The following is a 14,800-nucleotide window of genomic DNA, read 5'->3' on the forward strand; positions in this document are numbered from 1 at the left end:
ATTTGGGAAGGGCCCCCCCCAGGGGGGTCCGGCCCGGTCATTGCTAGGGTGAGAGGGGTGTGGGTTGGGGGAATGTATGATATATATTCAAGGGTATGTTATTATATGTAATTGCGGAGTAAAAGAGAGAAAAAAAGACTTACCGCTGCGTTCAAAGGTGTCCGGTCTTTTGCTCAGCTATTTGCCGAAACCTGGTTCGGCCGGTGGGAGGGGACGATCGGCGGCGGCGACGAAGGCTCCGACGGGCGAAGATCGCAGCTGCCACACTATCACGACCGTATCCACAGTGATCGGGTAACAACTAGCATACACTAACTCGACCGTATTCACGGTGGTCGGGTGTTGGGGATGTCACTAACACAGGCACTGCAACACTACAAATGGCGATATAATGCCGGGTGGCGGGGTTCGTGCCCTGATAGAGATGGCGTCTGAAGCACGTGTTGCTAACTCACTTGGTACCGTCCATGCGGTTTCACTACTGTTTCTGCCCCGGGTACAGCAGATGGCTGACCCGAGCACGTGGTTTTATTGTTTCACAACGTTGCACTTGAAAATTGTTTAAAATGCACTAGATTTCGCGGTGAGAACTTTTTCTTGCCTTGACGAGAGTAGGCGGGAACTGGTGGCGAAAAAAAATGCGACCGAGAAAACGGTTAACCTATCTACGGTTCGCGAAGAAAAAAAAAACACCTACCGACTTTCGCACGCAGCGGAGCGAAGGAAAAGGTCGACCGTCACGAGCGAGTGTTCGTACAGAACTGATTGTATAACCTTTCTACATGAGAAAGGCAAAAATAATAAATTTAAATATTTGAGCCTGAAAAATGACTCATTTTTACAGTAGATCTAACACATATTTGATGCATTCTGATATAATTCTGATATAAATTTTCACGTCGGCTGGAAAGGCGAGCTGTGATTGAAGCATATTTCAATAGTTTTTGTAAAAATCTGTTATTTTACGAAGTGCGTCATTCTGAATTGTGTTATATGTGGATAATTTTTTGTTATGTATAGAAAGAAATGTCCAAAGAAGCGTCAGTTTCAGTTAGCTCAAGCAAAAATGACATTATATTCATGTTCATACTACTGGAAATCGCATATACTTGCACATATTGCCTTGTAATTCCGGAACTGGAAGTTCGATCGGGATAAAATTCAATAGCGATCTATGGGACCGTAAGGCCAGAATTTGAAAAAAAAATCGGTTCAGCCATCTCTGAGAAAATCGAGTGACATTATTTGTCACATGCACACATCCATACATACAAACACAGACATTTTCTCAGTTCGTTGAGCTGAGTCGAATGGTATATGACATTCGGCCATCTGGGCCTCGGTTTATTGTTTAAAAGTCAGTTTTCACAGTAATTTTGTAGCCTTTCTATATGAGAAAAGCTCGTTGTTAGTAGACAGCCAAACAAACCGATTGCAACTATCCTGATTCCCGGTTTTCGATTAACGATGGGAGATAGTAATTCTAGTAGATTTTTTTCGAATTCAACTAAAATTTACACTGTCATTTGCAGCATGATGTCGAAATCATATAAAAAACCTGTTTTAATCCACCTAGTGGTGTAATGATGCCTTTCTCATATTTAGTCACAGACAGGACACTCAAATTAGATTCTTCAATCATTTTAACGGTCATTTCGAATATTCCTTTAGTTGGGACAGTACACGCATATGTCATGATGGCGCCACGTTATCCTATCAAATACATCCTGTCAATCATCTAGACTGTGTTTATTTTTTTCATTTACCAACAGAGTTGCCATTCATACAGAATTACCTGTAATGTATTGATTTGTATACGTCCATGCGAATTTCATGCAGGATACAGATTTAATTCATATTGTAAAAACTATATACATAATTGTGCCTACTTCTCATCCTCCAACGCAATACAAAATCGAACCCGATTAGTTACAATATTTACTTGCTTCTGGTCTGTCGCCACTTAATTTCGGGTGAAAATTACCAACACAATAAAAAATAATCTAGATGAGCAACGTTGAGAAAAATAAATGGTTACCTTCCAACATCGCTAACAAAGTTAAATATATTATCAACGTAATCCAATAATTTATTGTAACGATTCATTTTCAAATATTAGGATGAAATCAGGCATCCCTGCAAGCAGCTGATCAGTGTTGACAAACGAGGGGAAACCAACTAGTAAACAAAATTTTCACATAACACAAGGGGTGTACCGATAGTGTGGGGTTGTGAATACCTTCCTAAATATATCTAGACATTCGTTGGAAGCAAACTAGTCACAACAATACACCCCTGGAAATAACACGAGGTAGTGTGATGTTTTGTACCCATGGTAATGTGTTGTTTGTATCCATGGCGATACCACGCTTATTATTATTTAATCGTAGTAAGCGATCAACGAACTAACTCGTCCTCTTTCTTCTTTGGTCGCTTGAACAGGTAACACGTATTATCAAATTGTCTCAGCTTGGCTGGGTGATTCCAGATCTCTCAATAAAAGAAAACTCACAGATAGTAAATTGTTCGCTCAGTACAATACAGGTGGAACTAGTGCATCACGAAAAATTATTTGTATAGGAATTTACTCATACTGTCATGTATTTTAGTCTGTGATTTAATACTGTGGTATTCTATTCAAAATGTTTCTCTACGATTTTTGAAAGAAACCAAGGGATTGTTTGATCATTAACTAGTTTAACATACAGAATGTAACAGTGCTTTTCTCGCGACGACGATTGCAATTTTTGTTGTATCCGAAAATATGCAGTAATTTTTGGTACGACCATAAGACAATTTATTTGACCCTAAGATTGGGAATATTGGTTTTGAGTCCAGTTTAGAAATTTTTACGGTTTTTGTTTCGCCTTATCAAGTGATGTTGTACAATTTTTTACACACTTAAACCAATAACTCTGGAACCGCTAGACGGATCAAAATGAAATTCAGGAATTCCGTATGGGACCGTGAGGCCTTTCATTTGAATCTAAGTTTGTGGAAATCGGTCAAACCATTGCTGAGAAAAGTGAGTGAGATACATTTTGGAATACATGACCACTATTTCCGATACTTCCGGAACTGGAGACCGGAAACCAGGATAGCCGAAATCGGTTTGTTTAGTTGCCTACTGATAATGGCTACCAATTTGTGTAATTTGAAACCAGTTTAGATTTTTTTGCGTTTTTTGTTTCGCCTGTTTAAGTATCAAGTTTTTAACACATTTTACCCTATAATTCCGGAATCGGAAGTCAAGTCTGGATGAAATTTGGATGTTTTGCTTGGGACTATGAGAATTTTCATTTGAATTCAAGATTGTAAAAATCGATCACGCAATCTCTGAGAAAAGTAAGGAAGTAGTTTGATATAGGATTTTTTTCTCTAATCACTCTGTAATTCCGGAGCCGAATAAAAATAAAATTCAGGAACTTTGTATGGGACAATTGTAGCCTTCATTTGAATCTAAGTTTGTGAGAATCGGTTCAGCCGTCTATGAGAAAAATTAGTGCACTTATTTTAATTTTTTTTCACATATCACCCTGTAATTCCGGAACCGGAAGTCGGACTCGAATAAAATTCAGGAACTTTTTGTGGGGTTACAAGATCTTTCATCTAAGTTTATGAAAATCGGTTCAGCCGTCTCCGAGAAAAGTGACTGCAAAAGAATGTTACATACATACACACATACGCACACACACTCATACACACATACAGACATTTTGCGTACTCGACGAACTGAGTCGAATGGTATATGCCACTCGACCATCCGGGGCTCGGTTCAAAAGACGATTCTCATAGTGATTGCATAACCTTTCTATATGAGAAAGGCAAAATTTCTAAAATTTTGACATCGTACTTTACGAACTTGCCGCTAATCCTTCGGATAAACGTTGATTGTGGTAGAGGAATGCGGATCAGTGATTCCAGATAATTAAAGTGATTTTTTTCATCCGAAGTTATAGCGATATCAAATACGAAACGTACAAAAGAGACCTTTTGACGTGAATACGCCTTACTTTGCTATGAGGCGTTAAAATTTACCCTGCGGAAGAATATGAGCAATTTCAGGAATGAGTAGACGAAAAAGTGACAAAATGAAGAAGTTACAGCTAAAACCATTTACAGATATATTCGAAATTTTAAGTTCTGCCCAATCGATTCCCTACAACTTCTTTCTGAACGCCATTTTTGTACAATTAACGGTTTTCCGAGTTACAACGATTAGAAAAAGACAATTTTTGTGAAATACAAAAATACATACGCCCGTTTCCAAAAATCAGTCGTGAATCGGATTGACCTCTCCATCGGTTCAATACTTATGGTTTGCCATATTGAAGCCATGTGCAAAGTTTCATCCAAATCGGAGAAGGTCGAGTCTGATGATCTGTTAAGCATTTCTGGAATTGCTCATATATAGAACTAAATCGTGAGTATCTCGAGTTGTACTATGTTAAACACAACAACATAATTTTTTTTCCATGCCATCAGAAATATGATCAGCAATTTTCGTAACAATGACGAAAATTCATCTTGCATCTTTCCTTTCAACTGGACGAATTTTTTTTGCATGAATGTTCGAAAGTCGAATAATTTTTCTTGTGCGTTTGATGAGTCTGGACCTCTTGGTGAGGACTGATCTACCTGAATTCTGAAATTCATTTGAACTTTAGAATCTAGACTCAGAATTCAGTTCCAGAATGCAGTTGAAACATAGACTCTAGAACTGAATCCTAATTATAGATTCTGGCACTAGATTTTCGGAACTGGTTTTCTTACAGATTTTAGAACTCGTATCTAGGGTTCAGATTCAGGAATAAACTTCAGAATTTTGGAACAAACTTTAAGATATGAATTTTAGATCTGGATTCTCGAACAAAATATTAGACTTGATATTCGAAACTTCCTAAGCTCAGTTTCAGAATACATATTCAGAACTCAGAAGCTGTATGCTAGAATTCAATTTGGTTCTTGGGTTTATGAACAAGAGTTTGGAATAGAATACACTTCCTTAATTCAGGTTCGGAATTCAAGTTCGGAGATCATTTCTAAAATTTAATTCGGAAGATAAGTTCAGTTTCAGAATTCTTGAACTAAATTCAAGGAATTTCTAGATTCCGAACCAGAATTTTGCTACTGAATTCGGAGCCAGTCCCAGGATCCGAATTTAGTTCAGTCCTGTTAACTCTAACGAACGGTTTTCGTATATGAGATGACCACTGGGTCCGCAACCCTAATTCGCATCAAACTTTCTTCTTCTTCTTCTTCTTCTTCTTCTTCTTCTTCTTCTTCTTTTTCTTCTTCTGTTAATGACTTTAACAGTAACTTTTTGATGAACAGGTGACAGAGACCATATGTCCAGCGGTGGCATCAAAGTTTGTTTTCCTAAATATTCAAAATTTTCATGAAAACAAACTGCAAAAAATGCACATCCTCAACCTGGTCGCTCAATTGCATCATTGATGGGACAATCTGGAAAAGCTTGTGGCATTCCACTGCGAAGTCAATGAGTACCACCGAGTCACTAACGGTGAGAGCTCGGGACATGCGCCGAGTGGTCCGTTCTTGTAACTCATTCTCACAGAGTTAACTAACGACGAGCATACTCGTGGGATCCTACTCATGAGCGTATCCCTGCTCTTCCTTTTGACGTTTACTCTTTCCGTGCGGTGTGCAGCATGGAGACCATTCGCTCTAGTCTTGCGGCCTGTCACGAGGTCAATTCATCGTCAGGATGTGATCGATGATGTAGTCCGGATTGGGTTTGAAACGGCATTCGCACGTGTTTTGGAACGTTTGGCAAAGCTCGCTAGGGTAATGCTACCAGACTTATCGTGCGGATTTGTGATTTCATTGCCAATGACAGTAATATAAGTTTAGTAAAGAAATGTCCCAAATTATTCGATATCTCCGAAATGTGAACCCTGTTTTGGTGGCTATGTTTTCATGTTTCTTCAGAGAGAATCTTGGATTCATGGATTGTTAACATTTTCTTTTGAACATTGTATGACCATTATTGTATCTCCTAAGGGATTTTCAGTACAGACTAATAGATTGAATTATTAGATTCACACCTACAAAAAATCGTGTGAATTTACGTCATCTGAGACTGACACAATGACTTATTTCAACAGTAGATCTGACGCATATTTAATACTTTTAATATGCTGAGACACGTAAATTTACACATCTTCAAGCATTCGATATGTTTGAAACGATCGAAACGAGTGATATCAACTCTGGACAGTACAACGGGTCTAGTAGAATTATTCTTCTTCTATTTTCCAAATAGTTTTTGCCCTGAGCCGCAACAAGTGGTCTTTCGAGCGTTGTCGTGATGAAAAATTACAGACGCATGTCTAGTCTAACGTTCAACTGTATGTGTTTGAGTAGAGTTAATTTTCTGCAACGGTATGCAACGTAAATAAAATACACTGAGGTCTTTTTTTATACGGTCTTTTTCATATGCGGTTTTTTTACGCGACTTCTTTTATGCGAGTTTTCAGAGCTATACGGTTTTTTTATATACGAAGTTTCAGAGTTATGCGATTCTTTTTTATGCGAATTTTCAGAGTTAAGCGGTTTTCCTTCTGAGGTTTTTTTGGGGGAAGTTTCAGAGTTATGCGGTTTCTTTTATGCGAAGTTGCAGAGTTATGCGGTTTTTTATGCGGTTTTTTATGCGGTACGTAAAATCGCATTAAAAAAGACTTCAGTGTACTCTCTTCCACTAAACTATGAGCAGCAATCTATAAACAAGAATGACGTCTGATTTAAAGTGAGAACGTCTGACATTATAAAAGTAACACTGACGGGAAGATGACATTAAAATCACAATGATGGTTCTGACAACAACAGCGATGACGAATTTAAGTATGAAAATGCGATTAATAAGCCAATTGATTTCCCAAATTGTGAAATGAAACAAAAGGCGGTAGCAACGAGTTTCAGTAAAAGTAATGCCAAATAAGCGAACGAATGCAACTCAACTTAACGAGTGTTAAAATATATTTAGAAACAAAAACCAACAGACAAAATGATCAAACAAAAATTATTTCAAGCTGTATTTTTGAGACTCTCAGGGAATAAATAAATAAATTTTTGTAAAGATTTTGCAAAATTGGTTTATTCAACCTCCTTTTCTCAGCTAAATGTTTGTGCAACACTTGCACCATTTTTCTTACACAATTTCATCCATTCTTTTCTCAAATCCTTGTCGTTTTTTAAACCTTCTCTGTTTTCCGGTGCTTGCCCTTTAAAATCGTCCAGAATTATTTGTATTGCGAAAACTTTTGGTGGATTTTGTAGATTTGGCTCTTTTCAAACAACATTGTAATCTTCTTATCCCCCCATATCCGATTTCGTGTAATGGCATGATGCCAAATGCGATCAAAACAGAATGAACCCGAAGGCAGCGCAAGCAGGCACTTCTGAAGGCATTCTTTTTTATATATATTGGGTCATAGATGGTATCCGTCGTTATGTACGGCTTGCTGAACTTGCCGCATCACCAGATCGCTTGTCAGACAATTCTTGGCAGACTTGTCGACCTTCTCTTTTTTTCGGCACTTCTCCGAAAAATTCTGAAGGGAATTGAGGACGAAAACCTCCAAGCTTTGATGCATCAATCACAATGGCGAAATTGGCCATCGTATTTTTTCATCGGTTTAGTTAAGCGTCTTGTTAAACTCGATGACCTGCAATTCGGTCAGATTCAATAGTTCAGACGAACGAATTGACCTTCTTGGCTTTCCTTCTACTGAAGGGTTTGGATTGCGCTTGCAGTAATCCCACAGCTTCCTTGCGTTCACAGGATTTCATTTCATCGCATTTCTTGACTCATGTGTCGACTTGGTCTCATTGAGCGATTTTACCACACGGAACACGAACAGAATATTGGTTCGTGATTCACGCTGAATTTTACTCGATTCAGCTTGGATTTTACACGATAACGCCCAAAGCTTTTTATCGACGCATTTATTATTTGGAGGGCATCACGATAAGCACTTGACAGATTGTTTCAAAAGGTATAAGATGTGAACATTACACTCTAAACGTGTTTTACCCAAAATTCCATCAATTTTTACCTAAAAGTGTCATCGAAAATTATCTTATAGAATGCTACATGGTACATCTCAAATATTTATTTTCTACTTGAATATCACATTTCTTTATCCAAATTCGATTCATATACAGTTTGCAAATTTATTCGTATTTATTCGTGATTTTATTTTTTGTTTGCCCATACTCTTTAATTTGTTTCACATTTCTTCCTCTGTGTATCTTTCTTCATATAGTCCCAATATTTACCTAAAACATTATCAAAAAACACAAAATCATTCTTACAAACCATTTATGAGATATAGTTTCTTCAAAATGTTTGAGGAATTTATGCTTAGGTCCTTCTCAAAACTAACGTTAGAGTCAAAGTGGCAAACTGATGATGATGGTTTGCCACATTTAAATCTAAATTTTTTAGAAAAAAAATCTGTAAATCTGTCTCGGGGAATAAAAATCCGAAATCAGAATCAGAACTAATTGGCTCAAGTGGCAAGAAATCGTAGCACAACGAAATAAAAAAGTCTTTAGAACCCAAATTTAATGAAACCAAAACTTTCCTTGATCTGAATTTCATGATGTTGTAGTTGGAAAAAACACTAGAAGCGGTTTTTGTGATTGAGCCTCTTGAAATCATGATTTGATGAAAAAAATTCAATCTGAGAGCTTAGTCTGATTATTTTCACTTTCGTTTATTAGGTATAATCAATCTATTATTAGGTATTGGCAATCTTTCTTTTTACTATCTTATTCTGAGACCGAGGCCATCATCCTTCTATCTTATCAGAAGAAATGTTTGAAAGAATGAGAAATTAAGCCACACTAGTTGCAAGAAAAAGTGAGCATAGAAAAATCTTCATTAGCAGATGAGACTAGATGTTGTGTCCTTGATATTCTCTTTTATGTAAGTTTTATCCTCTTTTTAGAGTTACCATAAAATCAGAATAATGGTTTTACTTCGAGAGTGATCTCTCGAACACACACACACACACACACACACACACACACACACACACACACACACACACACACACACAAACATTTGCCGATCTCGTCGAACTGAGTCGAATGGTATATAACACTATGGGCCTCGGAGGCTCCGTTCGAAAGTCGGTTTTTCCAGCAATTCTAATACCTTTATATAGAAAAAGGCAAAAACAACATCCTCATATATCGAAGAAAGACAATGCACCGATTAACAAGTTAGATAAATTGAACAAATTTCACTTCGAATTGCTTCCTCATCCACCGTACAGTACTGATCTGGCCCCCGATGATTACTTGCTATTCACTGATCTAAAAAAAATTCTCGCTGGGTGCAGAATTTAAAGCCTATTCTGAGGCAAAAGACAAATCTCTCCATTAGCACGGCATCGGAAAGCTAGAGAATCGTTGGAATGATTGTATTGCTCTGGAATTTGATTAATTGATGAACAAAATCGATTTTTTGCAACAAAAATGAGTTTTTTCAGTTAGATATGCGATTTATTAGGTGATGTGTTATTCGTTTCCAAAGCGAACTGTGTAAGAAAATAATCGGCATAATTTCGGCTTACAAAAAGACGCTCCCCGGATGAGTATCGTCGAATCTGAATCAAGAAATCACAAATCATAAATTCTTAGTTAAAGCTACAAAAAGAGCTACAAATGAACTGTTATGTATTATGTTTACTAATGAGTAGTCTTGAATCTATTCAATTCAAGGAGTAGCGTTTTTAACTTTGACAGTTGATTAATCCTAATTTTCCGAACTGAGCAAATGTGTGTGTGTGTCCGTGTGTCTGTGTGTGTATGTATATAACAAAAATATTCACTCACTTTTCTCAGTGATTGCTGAACCGATTTTCACAAACTAAGATTCAAATGAATGGTCCCATGGTCAGTTATTGAATTTTATCCCGATCTGATTTCCGGTTCCAGAGATATAGGATGATATGTACCAAAAAATTGGAAACAATATGCACTCACTTTTTCAGAGATGGCTGAACCGATTTTTACAAACTAATACCGTTTTCGTTTTAGAACCTACACGCGGGCGACTCTGACTCCGAGTAAAACGAAAACGTAGTACGCGCCCGGAACAAAAACTCATGAAAAAAGAAAAAATAAACAAACTCGCATGGATGCGTGGTGTGACCCGAGAAAATTTTCAGAGCGAAAGTACGCGATTGGAGTCCGATCTAGAGCGACCCCAGGTTGCTAAAACAAACATCTCAAAAGTTGTTTGGACGACTCTGGGTCACCTCTGATCAATAAACTAAACCAGTATAAGATTCAAATAAAAGGTCTTATGATCCCATAGCCTGCTATTGAATTTCATTTCTATCTGACTTTCGGCTCTGGAGTTACATGGTAGTATGTGAAAATTAGAGAAAAAGTGCGCTTTCAATTTTCTCTGAAACGGCTCAACCGATTTTCATAAACTAAGATTCAAATGCTAGGTCTTATAGTTTTCTACAATTTTGTTTAACCCTTTCACGACCATAAGATGTGCAGGACGAAATATGTCAGTACAAGACAATATTTTAGCTATTGGGGGTGTAAATTAGGAGAATATCACCAGGAAAACATAGCAGGATGCATAAGGTTCCTATTATTTCAGGGGAAATATTTTTCCCTATAATTCTTGGAAATAAATAAAAGAAAAGTTGGATTTATTATATCGTAATTTAATTTATTGCTTTAATTGCTTTAATTGTCAGAATAGTAGAATAAATAGTTAGTTATGGCATTTTACGAAACGATTTCATGTACTTGTGGACGTTGCACATAACACATTTATTATGTGTTCTATTTTCTATACGTCATTTTGCACAATCTTTTTTAGTGCAATAGAGATTGATAGTTCTTTTTACTTACTCGTTCAGAAACACATTTGTCGCCCTGGAAATAAGTTTTAACATTCAGTAAAAAAACATCGATTTAATAGTAATTGAAGAATCTATAACGATTTTTATGGAAGGGAAACATTTCCCTTGAGCGGATAAAACATTTCATCCGGATCCGAATTCCAGTTCCGGAACTAAAGCGTGATAAGTGGAAAATTGCCAATTTCATTAGTATTCTTTCACGAACGATGGTCAAAAACAGGCACAAATCCCATAAAACTGTCTGATAAATTCTTCTAGTTTGTAGGACTTGTTAGTTTGTGGGTATCAAAACTTAATTTGGCACTACTGATCCCCCCTTTTCCTGTTCCGGAAGCACCGAAAGTGGTGAAGAAAAACTCCAAAAATAGAATTTTCATTGATTTCTCTGCGATGGTGTGGAAGAAGAAAACACAAAACGAACGATACGTGTTTTATTCCATTTCGTACACGCTATAAAAAACGTGTTGTGGTTTAGTCGTAACGATTTCTTATAAAACTTCGCAATAACCCCATGAGACAGTGATTACCTGATTTTAGATCATTTACCTCGCTTCGTTTAAAAATTGTTTGTTTACGTATAGACTCGAAAAAAACATCGAAACATAAATAAGACTTCTGCTGAATGTTTGATTGAAAGCACTGATAAATACTTACAAGTTGCCCAGAACACCCAACAAATTGACCTAGAATTATAACTTAACTTCCAAGCAGACAAGGCCCATCCCATCGTCCAACCGAAATCCATCTGAACTCGAATCCGTGGCTCTTCGGAAACGATTGCCAAAAAATCGAACCGAAGCAAAACCTTCAATTGGGCGTAATTTTCCACCAATCTGTAGTTCGCCGGCATCCGAGACAGCAGATAACTGTCATTCCAGCAACGGCATAACTTCATACCGGCCCCGGCAAGCCTCCGAAATCAATATGGTTGTACGGTGGCCTCGGTAGCTGATGATAGCATTTCACCATCGTGCCGTCCATCCGTTCGATAGTCGCCGGTTCGCCTATTGTAAGCGGTCTCCGAAATTATAACCCAACTGGGACCGACCTCGGTACGACCGCAAAAGCAACGCAACCGTGTCCTGCCGCCAAATCTACCCCGAACGATTGCGGCCGTTTCACTTCAGCGGGACTCAGAGCTGTCGGAGTTGCAGTTGATATTACGACTGGAATTGATAGTCCTGCAAATTCGCGCTGTTCTGCGGCTGTGATTTTTGCGGATTTGCCAGTCAGTCATGCGGACACGTTGGCTGCACAGGTAAAAATAATTGAAATTAATCCTTAGATCAGCAGAAATCCTTTTCGGTCTCCTTTTTCTCGATTCATTTCTGAAACCACACACAATAGCTTCGAAGCAATTTTTGTAAATCCAAAATTAATAAAATTTATCAGTGCGGTAAAATCAATGTGGTTTAGCCACTTCGATGGATTCGGTAGAGTTCGAATATCAATCAGTAAAGCAGCGAAAAAGATTGCTCTATATGGCAGCTTTCACACAGTGGAATGGTCATTATCAGTTCCCCACTGTGCCCGGCACTGACCGCATAACCGAACTATGAACGACGTATGTAACGGAGATAATTATGTTCCATTCGGTGCCAGTTGTCTGACCGATGGGAGTTTATATTTGCAAAATGATTCGCAATTTTTGGTTTGATTCTAGATAATCAGTCGATCAGTTAGGGGTATGGCTGTGGTTAAATGGTTATTCAGTCGACATTTCCTGTTTCTTTCAAAACAAATGCAGTGCAAACTACGGTGATTAATTACTAACCGCAACCCCCTGTTGGCCTGTGTTTATCTTCACTGCTTTGTGCCTTCCTCAATGGAGAAACGCTGTGAGCAACCAACTTTTGGAGGATCAAGTGTCCTATACCATTCGAATCAGTTTGTTTCATCGCAATATGTTCGTGCACTTTCTTTTCTCGAAGATGGCCGATCTTAGATGAAAATGAAAGATCCTGTGATCAGAAATTACGGAAGGTAAGTAAGATGGCGAATTTTTTTTGAGATCCGTGCTCCAGTTCCGGAGTTATAAGCACTGTAAAAATATTTGAATATTAAATGTAACGGAATGTCTATGCTGACTTTAATAGCGAAGACAGAAGCAATATTTTTCCATTTAATGCATTGGCGAAAATTCATTCAAATATCAATATAAAGTTTCCAATTTACGTTCTATGTAGCATTTATTTTAAAATAGATTAAACGCATCTTTCTGTCTACCAACTGTATTTTACGACACAATTTCACTTGCCACTTTCACTCGGCTAGCTATTGCGACTGCATGATCATTTACCTGCCAAACACATGGGTAGAGTGACGCTCTTGGAATCTAATGATTCTCGGTTAGAGTCCCAGTCGTTTATATCTCTTTATTTCATTGATTTTCTAACCATGTACTTTTTTTTCAATTTCACTTAAATGTCTGTTATATGTGATTTTGTTTTACAACTGATTACAGGAGGATGTTGAGCTCCTGGGACTGAGTTTTTCAAAATCGAAAAGATTTTCAAAATCGAAAAGATTTTCAAAATCGAAAAGATCAAGGCTTCAGTCTTTTTTCAAGGCTACCTAAATCACTAACAATCTTTTAAAGACAAACAATTAGTCAGCCTTTCTCAAGGCTATACAAAGAGTGATATTCTAATGTAATCAGTCTTTTTCAAGACTAAGAAATTAATCAGCCCTTCTTAAGGCTAGCTATTCAAAGAACTATTCTTCGAACTGATCAGTCTTTATTAAGACTACCACAAAATCAGTCTTTATCAAGACTTTTCCAAACTAGGAGTCTGATCGAAGACTAATTTAGTCTAGTTAATTTAATTTCAAATTTCATTCATTTCAAAAATGTCTGCGTCCAACCGGAAAGGCGACAAGCCTAAGGCTAAAAATAATTCAATACGGAATAAATCACAATTCGTTATTCAACATTTTGCTAAAAACATTCACGATCTTATAGAATCTGAATGTAAAAATAAAAGACAACGGACGGATTTCCCTTCCGTTGATTCTATGCCGTCTAACAATATTTACGAGATTCTTCCTGAATCCGATTGTAGCGACATAGAAGAAAATTCTTCAAAAATTCCCAAAATGGACGCTTGTCGTTCTGGGAAGAAACATCAATGTATGCCACCAGTGACGGTGATGATTTCCTACTTCAAATCATTCCGGATTGAGCTTTCTACTTTTCTCCCGGAAGTAAAAGTCTCATTTCAAATCGGACGAAGAGGAAAATGTCGAGTCTTGGTTGATGGATTGGAAGATTATCAACGTCTTATCCTATATTTGTCCGAGAAACTTCATAAATTTTATTCATATGATATAGAATCAGACAGACCCTTCAAGGCTGTCTTGAAAGGCTTATCAAATGATCAAAATACTGATGAAATTAAAAATGAACTAAAAGAATTGCTTGGTTTTGCCCCTTCTCAAGTAATACTTATGAAAAAACGAGCGAATGGTACTTCTAAACCACGCTCTGGAGTTTCCCACGAACTTTACCTAATACACTTCAATCGAAGCGACGCAAACAATTTGAAAACTTTAGAAAAAAGTACGTTTCATTTCCCACATTAAAATTCATTGGGAACATTACAAACGGCATAATCGTATTGCAAACTTAACGCAATGTCGTCGTGGCCAAGGCTTCGGCCATGGAACCAAAAACTGTCATATGGCTATACGGTGTTCGAATTGTGGTAAATCGCATTCGAAAGACGTTTGTCCAATGAATGAAACCATTGATAATTTTTTTTTTGTTCAAATTGCGATGGAAATCATAAATCCAATTATTTTAAATGTCCTACCAGGGAAAAAAATTTAAACGCTCCTTCGCTTAGACAACAAGTCAAATCAACGACCACAACATACCTGAA

Source organism: Malaya genurostris, chromosome 2 (genome assembly GCF_030247185.1).
Source record: "Malaya genurostris strain Urasoe2022 chromosome 2, Malgen_1.1, whole genome shotgun sequence".
Taxonomy (NCBI): domain Eukaryota; kingdom Metazoa; phylum Arthropoda; class Insecta; order Diptera; family Culicidae; genus Malaya; species Malaya genurostris.